This window comes from Struthio camelus, chromosome 4, assembly GCF_040807025.1.
Source record: "Struthio camelus isolate bStrCam1 chromosome 4, bStrCam1.hap1, whole genome shotgun sequence".
In the NCBI taxonomy this organism is placed as follows: Eukaryota; Metazoa; Chordata; class Aves; order Struthioniformes; family Struthionidae; genus Struthio; species Struthio camelus.
In genome coordinates, this window is record NC_090945.1 from 51,308,088 (window position 1) to 51,325,937 (window position 17,850).

Consider the following 17,850-nt stretch of genomic DNA (forward strand, 5'->3'; position numbering starts at 1 on the left):
GCAGTTGCTCACATTTTTCAGGTGACTAGAACATTTTATTTGAAAAAGATGCATTCTGGCTAAATATGATTACATATTCATTTACCTCTCATACGTTTGCATAGGTATATATTGCCAGATAGGCCTTTCACTTTTAATTCATGAAGTCTTTCACACATTCCTCTTACACGCTCAACAAAACACAGCTTGAAAGCAAAAGTGTTAAAGTAGGTGCCTTATCTTTATCTGTACCTGATTGCAAATTCTTTAGCATGAAGATGGCATGTATGTTTTCTGCATACATATAACATCAGGCACAGAGCCAAAGTCTGCTGATAAGGCACACAGACATCCTCTTCTTTTAGCTGCAGTTTATCCCCATCTTTGCAGTATTACCTATGTATTCCACCACGCTGCTTCATTTCCACACGCTATCCTCTTTATAAGCAGGACCCAGGAAAAACAGTGTGTGTTATTCCCAATCACTGATTGCTGGTCTGTGTTTCACTTTCCTCTTCTACCACTTATCTCCTACTGAGATAACGCTGGCGCTGAGGCCGCTTGAGGAAACTGAGGCACTAGGGGAAATGCACAAATGAAGAGACCGCCAGCCGTTCCTTCCTCCACACCAGCGGTCTATAGAGCAGCCAGCAGGGAACAGAAAGGGATGGTTTGACACCCTAGCTCATCTTTGGCAATATTGCCTGTACACAGAGATGGAAGAAAATCAGAATCCATCGGAAGGCAGCCCAATAGCCTCTATTAAGGGTGGAGGGAGATGCACTAAAGACAGAGAAAATCCATCAAGGGAAGTGAAAGAGAGAGGAAACACACTTGGAAAAGAACAGGAAGGTGGCAGAGAATTCAGAGGGAGCAGAGACAATATCCAGGAGAGATCTGAAAGAGGCATAGGATCTCTGAGGGAAAGGTTGGGAGAGACACTGGAATACAAGCCAACATCCAACAGGGGAGAAAGAGTGGGAAAAGGTGGTGCAAGGAACATCTGCTACAAGAGAGCTAGCAGATGGGCAAATGAGAGAGAGGGAAGAGACAACTCCTAAAGATAGGAAAGAGCATAAGCATTAAAAGGGAGAGAATAGTAAAAGAAGACAAAAATAAGAGGCAGAAAGGAGTACAAAGTAAAAGGAAGGATAAACTTCAGATGGACATGATCAAGAAACAACAAAGAACAGGAAAAGAAAGTTAGCAAAATACTGGTTTAAGTTAGTGAATCCTGTTATTTACACTCTCCTGTCCCGTGATAATTCAGTGACAGAGAATCTCTCTGAGATACATACAAGAGCTAAGCTCTTGACTCTACAGTAACTAGTACAGTTACTTAACCGGAGAGCAGCAAGACTGCGAGATGTGATATCCACCAGGATGTACACAGTTTTTTGGATGGCATAGGAAATTAGCCACCAGACCCTATGTGGTATATTTAAAACCATTCCTCAGGGATAAATCTCCGTCTCCTGACAAATATAGCCTGGACAAGCAGAAGCTGGTTGGCTGCACTTCTCCCACTGCAGAGAAGCCTCGTGCAGTTTAGAGATAGGCCTGGATGTGGCATGTGTGAGCTACTAACTGATGTGTGAGCTGCAGTTCAAACTGACAGCAACGAAGAGCTGCGGGCATATCAGGTTCATCCTCAGATCTCTCAGCTTTCAAGCTCTAATAAAATCTCTTCTTGGGCTGTAACACAGCACTGCTCTGACCTCTCTCACTGACCTAGTCTTTCTACCTATCTCTCTGTTTTCCACATCACCTGTCATTGCTCTCTCTTTCTCCTTCTAGCTAACCTCTCTCCTGTGAGTAGGAAAGCCTCATAGGCATCTGGCTTTCTGCCAGACTTCTTCTGCCCTGCTAAAGCTTCACAGCATTTAAATCACATCTGAAAAAAGTATTTTCTTAAATGCTTCTTTTCCCTCTCCAGCTTTTGTTTTCAAGTTATCATTGTGACTTCACTATTTAATTTTTCCAAGCCTTTTGGCAGACATTTGGCAAAAAAAGCCCTAGAGCCAGCAAATTAAGAAACAAAATCAAGCTGTATTGAAGCTGGCTGGCCCACAGGCCCAGCAGAAAGGGCAGAAAGGAAAAGGAACCCACTGCGTGTTGCAGCAGTGAGTTGTGTCTGCCTACTGGTCAGTAGTGAGAAACCTGGGGGGGGGGGGGGAAGACTAGCAACCAGAAGACCAGAACATTCATTTTCTACATTCGGTTTGGATTTGGGGGGACAATGGGGAAAGGAAAGTTGTTTTCAGAAGGTGGGAGATTCAAGAGCCATGGGGTTTTGGAAGGATGAGAGCATATTTTAACTTGTACTTGACCTCTAGCCTTAGCTCTTTCTCACAAAGGACACTGAATGTTGACATTCGTCTGTCTCTTGAACATTCCTGCCTGTTGTCACAAACTGTCTCTGAAATCTGGCACAGGTTGTAGCAACTCTACAAATGAACAGCAGACCACAAGGGTTTCGCTAATGTGTATATGCTATAGGGTAGGAGCTATTTTCCCTTTGTTTGAACCTTGCCTAGCTCACTGGGGTCTATAGGTGACACTATAACTTACCAATTAGCATCATCAAAAACACACAGCCTTTAAAAAGCTCATCTGCAAGGCAAAATAACTATTCTGCAGAGTTATCTGGCTCTCTGCTTTTCACAACAGTGACTCAGTGTCAGCATTCCCGAATGAAGCAGTCAGCTGGAAATTGCTCACACAGTATTTTAGTACTGTATTCCTCTTTTTACAGTATCTGTAAAAGGTAAATTACTTGGGATTTTCAAATGCTTTTCTTATGTAGCTGCTCAATCTGAAAAACAAGGTTTTTTTGAGGGGTCAAGGGGCTTAATCACAGTTATTGCTAACATAGTGTCAATGCTGAGCACATCTCAAACCCTATCCTCAATAACTGGTATATATGCTTTATTTCTGCATGTACTGCATGAGGAATGAACACAGCATAATCTTCCTTCAAATACTGAAGGAGTTGGTTCCAGCTGTGCTGCTCACAAGGGGACAGTGACAACAAATCACCGCTGCAAAAGGCAAGGGATCAAAAGTACCATCATTTAATGAAAATGAAAAAAGCTGAAACCACAGCCTAAGTCTTTCCATCCAGTAAATATACTGTGAGGGGAACAGGGTCAGAGGGAGTACAGCAACAAAGTTGCCGCCCATACTCTGCCATAACACCTCCCTCCATCTTCTGCATGCAAACAGCCTGCTATTGCTGAAGTCAGAGATTTGCAGATGGGGTAGTCGTAGCCAGGCTACTGATGTATTTGCTTTTTGGGGTAAATTCCTCCTCTTGGAATCTATGAGAAGTAAACACCGCTATCATATGGCTAATTAAAGTCTAAAGTGTGCATCATTAATGTCAGATGTACACATGTTATAGCAGCAGGGTAACAGCGATATAGTCTACAGACACCTTTTACTAGATCAGCTGATAAAACTGGAAAAAACAGACCAGCTCTGAGCCCATAAGCTTTTCCTCATGTTTCAAAGGTAGAGTACAAAGTACTACCTTTCCTTATAAAGTTTGTCTCATGTCTAGCATACCAATACCAGATTCTTAATAACTTTTGTCTTTATTTATTAATCCACTTACCATCCCCACTATTATGAAATGGCATTATAGAAAAAGAAGTTACATTTTAATGTTCTTGTTTCACTAAACCTCTGTATGTTCCATCTATAATCATGGACAAAAGTTTCCACTTAATCCTTACTAATTACATTCCCTCAAGCTCACAACCTATCTTCTGCTTCCAATTAAAGCAACTCTTCAAGTTCTTCTCTCATGAGTGTCTCTGAAACCTTAACACAACCAGTGTTTTATGTCTTGCATCAGGCCTACCTGTTTGGATAACAAGGGAAAGACTAGGGAAATGGATGACTGTGTGGAAGGGGAGATATTCCAAGGCAAAGCCATTTTTCAGTCAAGCTTAGAGGCTTTAGAATGTTCTTTTCCAATCAAAGTAATACCTCATTTGAAGATAAATAATACATTTCATTTATAGACAACTGAATTTATAGTAAACTGGATTTCCAGTTAAAATATTAATTCAGTAGGTGAAACCTCTTCCTTGCCATTTGAATGAGATATCTCAGATTTTGTTAAATGCTTCTTTTAATTTCCTGTTTCACAGAATTTATTTAAAGATGAACAGGTATGTAAAAAAAGAATAAGCAAGTTTTGCCTGTCCTAAGAGGAAATGAGCAAGAAAGATCCAAAGAAGCAGGAAACACTCTGAAAGTATGTCTAAACTGCCATACCCAGGAGCAGCTCCAAACTCCCAACCTGGGTATGTACGGAGGCTACATCCCATCTCCACACTGTGAATGCATCATCCTTCCCACATGCTGTGCTTCAGTGGGAAGAACCAGAAAGGAACCACAACATAATCCACATATATCTTTGATCTGGAGAGGCTGGGACTAGGACTGCAGGGAATACTGAAATTCACAAAGTTGTGTGATTTGGATATGGCCTGAAGTTATCCTAATGACAGTTTCTTAATTTCTCCCCTGGCAAATAGGATGCCAAAGGTCTGCTGAGAAGGAGCCCTTTCACCACATGTAGATGGGAATACCCACCAGGATAGCCCTCCACTGCAATGAGCAATGGCTGCCATTGGTTATGTTCCCTGCGCCTGTTAAGTAGCAGCTGCATAAGGTACCAAGAAGGCATTTATACTGCCACAGAGCTACAGGGGATACAAATCAGCTTAGCTACTTCAGATACATTGCACCCCTCCTTTTTCATACAGCTGTGTGTTGGGAGCACTTCTGTCAAAAACAGCTGATACACTAGAGAATGTGGGACAAAACTTGCAAGCAACATTTGGTTTTAGAGGAGAAAAGACATTTGCGGAAGTAAGAAAGTGAAAATTACCACATCTCAGTCCTACATTCTGTTCTCAGGTTTGTTCTCCAGTTTTGTACTGGAGTAAATGAAATATTACCACATATTAACATAGAAGCATCTGAGAGAAGCATCTGACTCCCAGTTCTCACCATGAAGCAAATAAAGAGCTATTACCTAAGCTGTCCTGATGGAGCTTAAGCATTCTACCACTCAGCTTGAGCAATGATAGTCTCGATGAGTATAAACAATTATTTGCTTGGATCATGTCCAAACATGGAATTGCACCGTGGCAGGTGCAAGGATTTCTAAATAAACAGTAATGATTTCTAAACAATAGCTGTAGGCATGATAATAATCTTTGAAATTGCTGGATGTAGTGCATTCTGAAGGATGACTTGGAAATGGGACTGATAAGTTCAAAATTTGATTACTGATAAAGCATTTTATCATTGAATGATAAGGGTTTATTCTCTCTACTCAGATAAAAGCCAGAATACAACCTTAATCCCAAAATAAATGTCTTACTCCGGGTTTCTAATCTAACAGCTCTTTCTCTTGCAATTAAGACAGACTACCCTTTTAAGACTCCTCTTTTGCATATATATGGTCTACCTTTGGGCCTGACAATGTTGGTAGGTCCGAGGCTCCCCAAAGAAGAAGCCCAGCTGTTAGGCCTCTATAATTAACCTAAGCCCATTCTTGGAGGCATCTCATAGCAAAACAAGTACAGGAGTCATACAAGACTTGGCCCATACAAAATCGAACTTGTGCAGTTGACCATTCAGATTCCAGGAGGGTCTGAGAAGGGAAGGACATGTCTTAGTATTTCACTGACAAAATGACTTCTGGGTTCCCACTATTTCTCGTGGGAAGAAATGAGGCTGGGCATATTCGTAGGTCCCTGTGTGACCTGGGGAAGAGAGCCTTCACAAGCCCATGAGCTTTTTTAGCACTTTTTGTGGCACAAGTTCACTATGTGTCCAAGCTCCCCTCCAGTGCACTCCGATTCATAACAGGTAGCTTTAACCTGCCTGTTATTGCAGAGTCCTTCATTCACTGCTTAATGCAGCTGGACCAAACGTTTTCACTGACTTCTTAAACTCAGCAGCAAAGTTACAGACATTGTCTGTGGTTCTCTGGTAGATGTCAGCCTTGGAGGCAGACTTTTGCTTCCCAGTGTGCTCCCCACTCACCTATAGGCTTCAAAGGGCCTGAAGGTGGCAGAGCTAGATTTGTACGAGTTAGGCTTCCAGCAAATGTCTACAAATCATGGTGTTGAGTTTGGCACCCTGATCTGTAAGAATGTCAGAAGCAAGCCTACATGTTAAGTTTCTGGAGTAAACTCCCTAACAACAACTCCTGCTGGCAGCCTCCAGGATGTTACACGGCACAGTTTGTTAGGGCTGAAATACAGGCCATGTGCTAGCTCTCCTGAAGGGCTAAGAGTAGCTGTGTGTACTCTTACGGATACACTTCAGGACAAGGTGACAGTTAATGGTATCCCCTGTGCTAAGTGCAGTTCCTTTGTGGTGAAAATGCAGCACTTCAAACATAAACAAACAAAAGAAAATAATAATTAAAATTGAAATAAATGTTGCCTCCAGATCCATCTTAACCCACAAGTTAATGCACAAAGATAAGGTACTGCTGATATGAAGCATCTTGCCTATTTTGGGGACATCAGTTTCTCCTGATTTCAGAATTCAGCTCGACATGGGAGATGAAGAACTGTGTGAGTGGAAAAGAAAAGCAGGAAGGATGAAGGAGGGCTACTGCAGCAGAGGGCATAGTGCGGGGAAGAAGGTAGGGTCCAACGTTGTGCCTCACAATATATTTTGTCTTTGAAACTCTTAGTCTTTCAAAGGCTGCTCAGCTTTGCTAGATGCTCTGTTCCTTCTTTACATCCTTACCACAGGATGACCAGCAAATATTCCTATGGGTCTGAGAAACAGAAATCCCCGTACGACCAAATCCAGGATAGTAGCAATCCAGTTAGAGCACCTATAAAAGAAAGAACTGGAGAGAAGGCCTTGGCAGTAAAAGTATGCAAGAAACAGAAGAAAAGTTGGAAGGGGAAATTTGAAGGTTTATTAAACAGACATCAAAGAGCTGGACTCAGGAGCCCACCCAAAGGCGTTCAAAGTTCGTATGAGACACTCTCAGATATTCTTTACAAGATGCCATCCCAGAAGGCATCCCGGAAGGCATCTCATGAATCCTGTGTCATATATGACAGCCCTGTGCAGATTTTTCAGATACCCTAATGCATTTCAAATGTGTGGACAACTGAATTCAGCCCCAAAGTTTCTGGAGGCAGGGAGACAAGAACTGAGGAGAAGGGAAAAGAACAAGTAGAGAAGAAATTAATGGATTAGGAAAAAAGAAGCAGTGGCATCAAAAAGATATAGAAGATGCCCAGGTTTGCTGTACTTAACTTGTCTATTACCTGAAGTGCAGGAAGTACCCCATGTGGTTTCAGTGCAGTGAACTCAGACTTCTGTCTGCCTTTTGCATGTGTGTACACAAACTAGATAACACCCTTACCTGCTGATTAACTCAAAAACATTTGCATTCCCTTTGAGCAGTCTAACTTGTATGTGTGCATGCAAGTGCTAGAATTTACTTCTCCAAATCCCATGGGTGGAATCTCCCCATAGGTGGGGTTTGGAGAAATCCAAACCCCAGATTCCACAAGAAACCTTCACCCACCTGAGTAGTAACAGTGGCTTCTATGCTGCTGATGGCATGACAGCTGTGGGATCAAGCCCTAATTTTTGGAAAATAATAAAATATCTCTATCTACCCCCACCGCTTCTTTTTTTAATTAAACTGTGAGTCCTATCTGAGCCTTGGAGACTGAGTAGAGCCTCCATAAACCAATACCATCTTTTCAGAAGTATTTCAGACTACATAAGGATCTGTAAATGCATCAAGGTCTTAAAGAGGTATTAAGTGCACTTATTACCATTTTTTTGGAAATAATTAGCTTTTATTTAGAAGTTTGTCATATTTCCCAGCCTACAGAAAGCATGAGGATATGCTAAATTCTTTTGAAGTCTTTCTTCTAAAACACTTAATTAGCATTTAAAGTTACAAATAGCATATACCCACAACATCAGCTAATCTTAAGTGCAATCAGCATACTCCATGCAAGAAATATGTCATAAAGGAGCACATTTAAGAAATGAGGACTAGCTTGCAAATGTTATGTGAGGCGCTTAGACTAAACATAACTCTACTCACAAATGAGAAATAAAACGCATACACTGTATACTGGGAATCAAACCTGGCCATGAACTGGGGGTATCTGACATTTCCATCTTCATCAAGGCAGATCCTGTCAAGTAGCAGCTCAAACTCTTCATCAGTAATCTCCACACCAAACCTGAAACAAACAGCAGTTAGCAGCACTCGCTTGCGGAGTTCACATTTGGGTCAACAGTACCCACAATACCCGGAGCATATGGCTGCCATTAACTCTTTGTTACTGCTTCGGTCCTCCAGATCAAGAGCACCACGTGAATATCAGAGGTTAATCAGGGTTTTGATCGCCTCAGCTTTCTCAAAGAAAGAAATTCTACCCTAGAATCCCGGCATTGGTGGTGCACAGAAATAGAAATACTAGCATATTGAACTGTGTGCAATTGTCCTCTATAAAAAGTTATTCATTACACTAAAACACTGGTATTGCTTAAACTAGTTAACTCTGAAAGGCTTTTCATTTGGACTGTTTAGCATGAAAGAAAATGTAGAGAAAAACTCTCTTTTCGAGAAACAGCTTCTTAATGCTTTTGGAAAGCATTTCATAATGGCTTTAAAGACATTTTGCATACAAATATTTAAAAGTGGCAGTGTTTATTCATCAGCAAGAAAGTGTTTTCATCTCTCCAGAACAATCAAAACATAATCCTTGAAATACTGGCATAAACAGGAATGACTTAAGCAATAATAAAGAACAAGGCATTCATTCATCATTTTGCAAAGCTGGTAAGACTCAGCTGACTTTTGGGGGGAAACACTTTCCCTTTGGCAAGGCAATAAAAGGGTATACAAAATATAGCATTTATTTGTGGTTTTGGTTTCATCATCATGCTTTCCCATTTTACATAACTCAAGAAACCTTTCTATTAGAGTGCCCTAGCAGCACAGCAGCTTATTTTAGGGATTTCTATCTCACAGGTTTTGAGCATGGAGAATGGCTCATTTTGAAGAACCATTTAAACCTGCTTTATTTCTCAGGAAGTCTGCTGAGGAGGGCAGATACAGCTGCTTTTGCATTTGCCCTCAGCAGACAGTATCTTATTTTAGGGGCTTTCAACTTCACTTATTTACATTCACTTTTCATTTAGACACGTGCATTTAGAGAGGCTTGTGCTCTGTCAATACACATAAAAACACACAGAAACAACATAAAACTGCAGCATTTTTTCCTTGTGAAAAATATAAAACCTAACCTGGCTGGGCAGTTTCAGTAAGAACAGCTCCTCAGAAATCTTTAAGTGTCCTAGGATTAAACAGCGTTGCACAGGCCAACTGAAGACTACATATTTGCATACGCGATCAGTGGAAAAACAATCTCCTGTTTGCATATATAATCAATCAAAAGAAGTCTCCTGTTTGTTGCTACCAATCTCCTACTTCTTGTTTCCACCATTTGAATAAAAGGAGGCCATCCCAGAAAAGATGACAGGCTGCACATAAGCCATAACCAGCTGAGAAGCTGCACTGAGAATCAAAGGGTTAGGTAAACTGGCCAACTTAGAGCTATGCAGTAAAACAGACAGATTGACTCTTGTTTATCATTATAATATGAATCTCTGTGCAGTGTAATCATAGTTACAAAGAACGCTAGGAAGATTCCACTCAAGATAACACAGGAAGCCCAAGGAAGAAAAAGAACAGCACTTGGTGCAACATTTTGGTTTTGTAGAGCAAGCATACGTATCTGTGGGAAGGAAAGCGGGTTTTCACTTTCTTCATCAATATCTGCAGATAGGCAGGATAGCAGCAAAGCCACAACCTGTTCAGAGAGCACAATGAGGCTTTTTGAACATTGTTCTAGAGTTAAAGAAAAAGAATTGCTGTGATTTAAAGACTAGGTAAAAACAGGCCCATGGGACTGGAAGTTACGTCTTGTTTCCTATCTATTTTGTTCTCTCTTTGAAGAAATCTAAATAATTACCAAAGGAAGGCCCCACTTTTCTGGCACCTTCTTTTGCCTTGGTACAAGAAATTTGGTAGAGCCTAGAGGGAGATAAAAATTCCTACACAGATCACTCCAGCACCTTGCTGCAAATAAATAATCTTTCAATCACCTATTAGGCAGATTTCTCTTTGGGCTCTGACTTGCATCATTTTTCCTTTCCATAGCTCTGATTGTGCTGATGAAAGTTTTTGTATGAAAAAATATAAGCCATGTTTTTTTATGGTTGACCAAGAACAGTTTTGAGGCAAAAAGCAGGGAGAAAATCTTCTTCTTCTGGTAACCAAATTAAAAAAATACTTGCTAGGCAACAGAGCAAGGATTTTCTTGGTACCGAACCTCGTCATGACAAGCTACCATAAATATTTCATGTTTCTATTGGTTCTATATATTCAGGAGCTCTGAGTAACTGCTCATTTAATTTCATTTGGGGATGATGATAACTTGTTATTGGCTGGTAGCCTGAGCTAGATAGGCCGTTCTCTGACAGGGAATGACTCACACCACTGTGGCAATCACGATGAGAGCTTCCTATCTTTTTTTTTTTTTTGTAAGAAGAACACCTCTAATTGCTCCCCATATCAGGTTACCTGAAGGGACTACCGAGAAAAAAAATGGTTGGCTGAGTTTAATGCTCAAGCAGCTACTGAACTACCAACTGTCAAGATAGACTTATTTATTCACATATGGAAGAATTAACCATCTCTTTTCTCAGTATAATTTCCCATTCCCAACATTGCCCGGTAATTGTGAACTGTGATACCTGATCTGGACAGCTGAGCTCTGAAACTACCACATAAACATCAGACATACACTTGACAGTGTAGAAATAAGTTTTATTAGAAAAATACCATTATCATTTAATGAGCTAAATAAATACTGTTTCATTCGTGCATGGAGGATTGGTCAGAATCATGCTCTCCTGAACAATTCCCTATTCATCTCTAGTAGAATAAAATCAGCCTTCATGCTCTTTCAACTGACTGCAGCATTGCTGGTGATACATAACTCCTCCCTGAACCTAGCTGGAGAAACACAGCTGTCTGGAAAGGACCCAGTGATCTCTAGCTACCACAGTCCCTCTTGTGAAACGTCAAAGTCATTTCAATGTTACAAGGACCCCAAGCTCCCCAAATGCGTCTGGGGAGATGGGAGCTGATCCTGAAGGTCTGGTCTAAAAGCGTGCCTGTATATGTGTATTTTGTAGGATGGTGAATCCCACTGGAATGGAAGAGGAATCAATGCAAGGTTCCGAAGGGCATCCCATCCCTGCCGCCGTATGTCATATCTGCAAAGTCAGGAAACACGCAGCGTCGTCTACAAGAATAAAACTGGGGGAAGGGAGGAACAAAGCTGCACTAACTTTGCATACTGACATTTTCTCCATTATTAAAATTCCAAAGACCTCTTTTACATTACTGATCTCAGGATTTCTGGAAACATGCTGTGACTACATTACATCCATCGTGTCCACTGGTGTGGAAACAGAAAAACCACTGAATGTAGAGAGTGTATGCCTTAAATCACTTGTTATCCCGAATACCGATATTATACTTTTCACTCTGAACTTCCGCCAAAGCTTTACAATCATACCCAAGATATACAAAAGCAGGAAACAGGAGGATCAAGTGCTCTAGCATGCAAATGCAGCCACCTAAGACTAAGCAATGATTTAATCAACCAGCAACAGCACACAACAGATGAATCACTGAGTTCTCCAGGGCACATTTTCAAAGGCAGGTGCAATGGGCAGGGCTTGAGAAAAAGATATCTATTAACTGGAGGGCTAAGCCTATTTAGACAGAAGCTGATGCTAAACGTAAGGGACTGGTTAACAGTGAGGTTGACAGAAAACGCTTTGGCAAGAAGCCCAGAATCATGGCAAAGACAGCACCTGCAAAAAGGCAAACGTGGCTGGTTGTACGAATGCACATGCAAACTGGGAAATTGCTACTGTTTTATATGTTAATCATCATCCATACCCCCAAATAAAGGCAATTCTCACCTCTCAGATCTTAAATCAAAGAGACAGAGAGGAAGATAAGGCACACCAGGAATTCAGCCACTCCTTCAACGAATTAATGTAGTGTCTTTTAATCATCTTTTAAGATACCACTTCTGGGTACCAAGGTAACAGTGGGCTTTTAAGAAGTTATTAATGGAAGAGAGAAATGTCTTGCAAACAGTGCATCCTCTACATGAGAGCAATTGGGAAGAAGCACAGAAAGCAGATGGGAGGAAGATAATAGAATCAAGACTAGCACACTACAGAGATGGCAAGACACATAAGAGAGCAGGCCAGGTCAGAAATAACAGCAAGCTCAAAAGTGTGAAGGGCATTTGAAGCAAGAGTGAAAAGTTTATAGTGATCTGACTGTAAGGAGAAGTAAGTGGAGGGAATTTTCAAAAGGGGCATTATATAGTTAGACAAGCCAAGGGGATCATTCCAGCAGTGAGACCTCAAATGCAGCCAGGGAACAGGGGAAGGGCAGAGGAGCTCACAATCATTGTGAAATCACAGGTGGATGCGAGCTGGACACCCATACGGTTCCTACGTGCAAATATTTTGCGCACGAATTCACTACATGCTGCATTTTCTCATAAAAATCCGGCCCTTCCTCAGTGCCTGTTGTGTATTTTATAGATGGTACCCCATCTGCAAAAGCAACATTCCTGAACCACAGAGCCAACCAAGGAATCAGAAGCATCTCTTGCTTTTGGTATTTTTGAAGTCATTGAAAAAAATACATCCGTGTAAGTGCTTCAATACCGAGGCAGAGAGGATTTAATAATGGACGTAAAGGATTCAAAAATTACTTTTTTATTGGCATAAAGCACAGGTTTCAGTTCTATCCCAAAACCCTTCCTCTTTCCACCACTCATGGCACAAACACTGAAAATATCTGTGTCTCCTTATCTAAGTTGTTGGCGCCTATTCAGCCCTTCACTCACTTCATCACTCTCAAGGAAGATAGCTAATGTATCTCACCAGTCTGCACCTGGCAGGCAGCTTTCTCGAAGGAACAACCGAACAGGTGAAAAATAGCTTTAGAAAGCTGTGAGTGAACCCATCTGCACAGCTGAACCACTGCAATCTCCAGGTGAAGCACTGCCTAGGGGAACTGACTTGCAAAATTCAGAGGTAGGGAGAGGAAAAAAGTCAGATGGTTTCCTTGTCATTCTTTGTTATATGATGTCCCTCTATTTTGTAATGCTTCAAATAACCTAGGTACCAGCAATTGCAACTCATTATCAGTTTATGCTATTCCTTTAGTATTTTTCTTGCAGGATGTTTCTCCAGTTAGCCCAATGTTTCCTCTTTCCCCATTATTCCCCAACATAACACATTCACATGGCTCCCCTTTCTTGATATTTAGATTTACATACCGGAATGCTGCTGCAGAGCTCTCTTAATTCATAAGCCAGATCCTCCAGACGCTTAGGTAAACAGCAGCATAACCACTGCTATTTTCCCATTTTGTCACAATTTCTCTAGTAAAGCAGCAGCTAGAACAGTGCATGCTTCAGCAGCAAGACAGGACTTAACTCAGTGCTCTGGATGACATGACATTCATGCAGTCCAAACTTCTTTCCGCTTTTTTGCCTTCCATCCAGGAGGCTGCTAGTAGGCCATAAAGCTGCCACAGATACTCTATCACATCGCAATCTCTTCAGAGCCTGTCCTCTACCCAATGGGAGGTAGGCAGCTAAATGCCTTCTAAAATCTGGCCCGTAAGTCTCTTGTAATTATTACTAATTAAATATAATCAAATCAAAAATTAATTCCACGGGAGTAGCATGAAAAGGAGAGGTAGCACCAGGAGTGTTTGGCTCCCTTTTGTTCCCTGACAGGAGCCCTGACATTTACATAAGTACACAATTGTGTTTGGGGGCTAGCGGGAGGACAGAGATTGAGGATAGGGTTGGCAGACAAGGTTTGCAGACTACTATGTTTTGGGGCTAAACCTACGACTACCAGATTTATTTTGCTGTATCTCTAGATCACTTGCAAGCCCAAACCACTAGAGGTTCACAATTCAGTGCAACCCTCCCCTCCACATCCCATCAGCACCACCCCAAGGGAAAAGGCTTTGACGCTTTGTTATTGTAAATAAAAAAGAAAACAAGAAAAAAAAAAGCAGCAGAGAACAAATACTTCCTTTTCATTATTCCCTATGCATTTGGTGAAAAGGTGCAGGAAGTCCATACTGTGTCAACAAATATGCTTGTTATTAAGAGTTAACTGCAGTATACGGTTTGTGTAAAATCTTCACTGAATTGACTGTTTTGCTATGTCTTCTTCTGTTCTTGTTGACTACACTCCTTAGATGCAGAAACCAAATCATTCAGGATGTCTAGATCATTACGTGACCTTCTGTCATCCCCTAGTACCTGCACACTTCAGAAACTGATGCATTTTACAGTCGCAGACCTCTGCCTACCACAGAAGAGAGATCTGATGCGTTGTCCACAGTAACACAACATGGATTCTGTATCTAACAAGGAAATAAAACCAGGTCCTGTGAACTCTCATTTCATGCCTCTTAAACCACCCCTTTAATCTAATGCCTTTCTACCCTTATTAAAGGAATCTCCCAGCTCCTAATTCTGTGTATCTTCCCTCTGACAAAGCTACTTCAGTGTTAGCACAATGTTTTTGTAGTATTGTAAAACTCATGCTCAGAGGAGGTCTAAGCAAAGCAGCAGTTAAAATGTTGAAAATGTCTGTACACCTGTCTGTACTAAACACTCCTTGGCAGCAGTCTCCCTAGCTGCCAAATAAGCAGTAGAAACAACAGCAATTAGGAGAAAATGAAAAAGGAAAAAAGTAATTTTGTCCTGAACTACTAAATATACTTCCACAGTAAAAGAGATACGTATACAGACACAATCACATCCGAGAGGATTTAAAGAAGATGGAGTCAGAGGCTAAGTGGTGCCCAGTGACAAGACAGGAGCCAAAGGGCACAAAATGAAATACAGGAAATTTTTTCTGAACACAAGAAAACACTTTCATTGTGATGGTGGTTGATCATTGGAACAGGTTGCCTAGAGAAGTTGTGGAGCCTCCATCCTAGGAGATATTCAAAATGCAACTGGACCCATTCCTGGACGACCTGCTTCAGCTGACCCTGCTTTGGACAGGAAGTTAGACCAGATGATCTCCAGAGGTCCCTTCCAACTTCCACTCTTCTGTGTTTCTGTGCTTCTGTAATACCTACAATATATAGCATTGAAAAGATCTGCTGCTGCAAGCATTTCTCAGCTACTGAGGTTCTGTCTTTCAGCACCTTTCCCAAGAGGTCAGCCAGTTTTCTAAATGACAACTGTAGACTTACACTGGGAACTGTACATTGATTATGGGAAATACCTTGGTTCCATCTCCTTAGTACTGCTCCAACAGCAGGTAGCAAGCCAAAAGCCGCCCCAAAAGGCCTGAAGGGGATTCTGCTGGAGTACAGGAATCACTGCAAATGATGAAGAATTATCAGAGCGGCTTCCTTTGGGTGCTAAGTCTGGAGAGCATGTCATACGCAGGGACATCGCGGATAGCTGGACCGCTGCTGTTTCCCTGCCTTTTGATGCAGTATCATATTGTCCAGGCTGCTTTATACTGTGCTTCTGTGTAGCCTCCTCGTCACTGGGGTTTGAGAACATTTGTTAAACAGGAACTGCCCAAGCAGCCACCACTACCTATGTAAGATCTGTGAAGGAGCATGATGTAAACCTAGCTCTTTCTCTAGACTGCTGACATTACATGCACTGAAGGGACGAACCGGTTTGGCTGATCATAGGAATACTGCCACACCTATAAACCCTGTGTGAAAAATCTAGGCAGGGCAACAGGCTATGAAACAGAATAAAGGACTACTTCTTGCTAAAAAGGACTTCCTTTTTCAGAAGCCGTTTCCTAATTCAGGAAGAATGGCAATGTCTGATAACAGGAAGGAACTGAGGTTGCTGTTTCCCAAACTTGAAGAGCAGCTGGAGATGGTATGGCAGATTTCAAAAGTCAGATCCAGGCACAGCAAAATGAAACTATTCAGACAGCGGAGACAGCAAAAGAGAGCTTTTATTACAAAAAAGCAAAAAAAAGTAGTGTTGTAAAAAAAAGAGCTTTTCAACCACACCAGAAGTTTTCTCAGTAAAAGCACAACTGACTTAGAGGTATTTTTGCTAGAGCGTTTAGGTGCCAGATCTTACATCGCACGGTCTAAAGCAATTGCTACTCAATTCATTTTCACTGAGGCAGTCTGGGCAATTTTACCAAGCTCCTCTCAGCAAGCAGCAGTGCATCATCTGCTGTCTTGCCAGCCCAGCCCACTGCTGCCTGCTGCCTTCACAGCTGGGATCGCCACACTGCAGCTGCTCCCTCAGTGCCCAGGAGGACACTACAAAAATGGGCTCTCCTGCTGGAGTCTGGTCAATAGCTAATGTCTGATATCCTTGAAAAATACATGTTCAGGCCAGAAGACCACCATTTAGGTTACCCTGCTCTAAAATCTGCCCTTGCATGCAGATGAGTGAGGCAGAAAAGAGGGCTAAGTGCAGACAAGACAGCACATCACATACGATGCAGGTAACCTGAGAGCGCTATACCCTGACATAACAGACTATGCAAGCAGATACGATCTGAAAGCAGATGTATATCATTCCCAAACTGGATGTGGGCAACACTGGGCAAAAGCTTCTTATATTTCCGTAAACCCCAAGGATCCAAGTCATGATCCAACATGACTGAGCAGTGTCATTTATAACAAAGCTAAGTCGGCAAATACTATAAGTAAGTGGCTTCCTAAAATGTGCTAAGCAATTACACAACATGTCACATTTTACACCATGCAAAAATATCTTTTGCACAAATTGATGTGTCAAACAAGGCCCTTTGTCAAACAACTGTTCACAAAAATATGCTTCATTAAACTAATGCTTTCCATTTTTTCAATCACATTCCTTTTATAAACAAACTCAGTTTAAATATTTTTAACAGAATGTTTCATTTTTGGATTAGAGCATAAAAGCTTTAAAGAAAGAAAGAAGGAAACTGATTTCAAACTCCACAAAATATAAACTTGAAAACACTGATTTTTTTGTGAAATAGCTTATTTGGTCTTGAACACTGTGTTTAGAGTATCATATGTCCTGATAAAGTCAATGTTAACTTTTCATTATACTTTTTAAATAAGTCAACTCATTACCTACTATCAACTAAAAATATAAAAGTGCAAAATTTTGAGAATTCTCATACAAAATATTCTAGATGTTACAGTACAGAGAGGTAATGCTGTTCCTTTTAAAGACCGTGACAGAGCACTGAATTTGGCATACGGTTTACCTTATATTCTTATTAACTCACAGTCTCAATGATAACAGCCATGTGGACCTGATCCGAGTATGGCCACGTCCGTTTGCTAATGTGTAATGCTCCATGTGAGAATGGAGGAGTTTTACACTCATTTTGTCCAGACCCACATAAATATTTGAGATCAATAAGTGTGAAGAACTTTTAATACCGTGAAGATTATAACAATTCCAGCACAAATAGAAGCATCCTGTTTCTTGGCCTGTTACACAAGTTTCTTTCAGTTGAACCCATTTAGGTTACACTAACATGAAACTGGTGTAAAAGAGTGAAAAGTAGACCCCTTAATTCTTCTAAAATGCTAACAGGATCTTACAGCTACAGCAAACTGCCAGTCCAAACTATTCTAAGCCAGATTCCAAAGCCATGACTCAGGCCAGTCTCCTCTTTGCAACTTGATTTCAAGGACTGATTGAGTACTTCAGAACT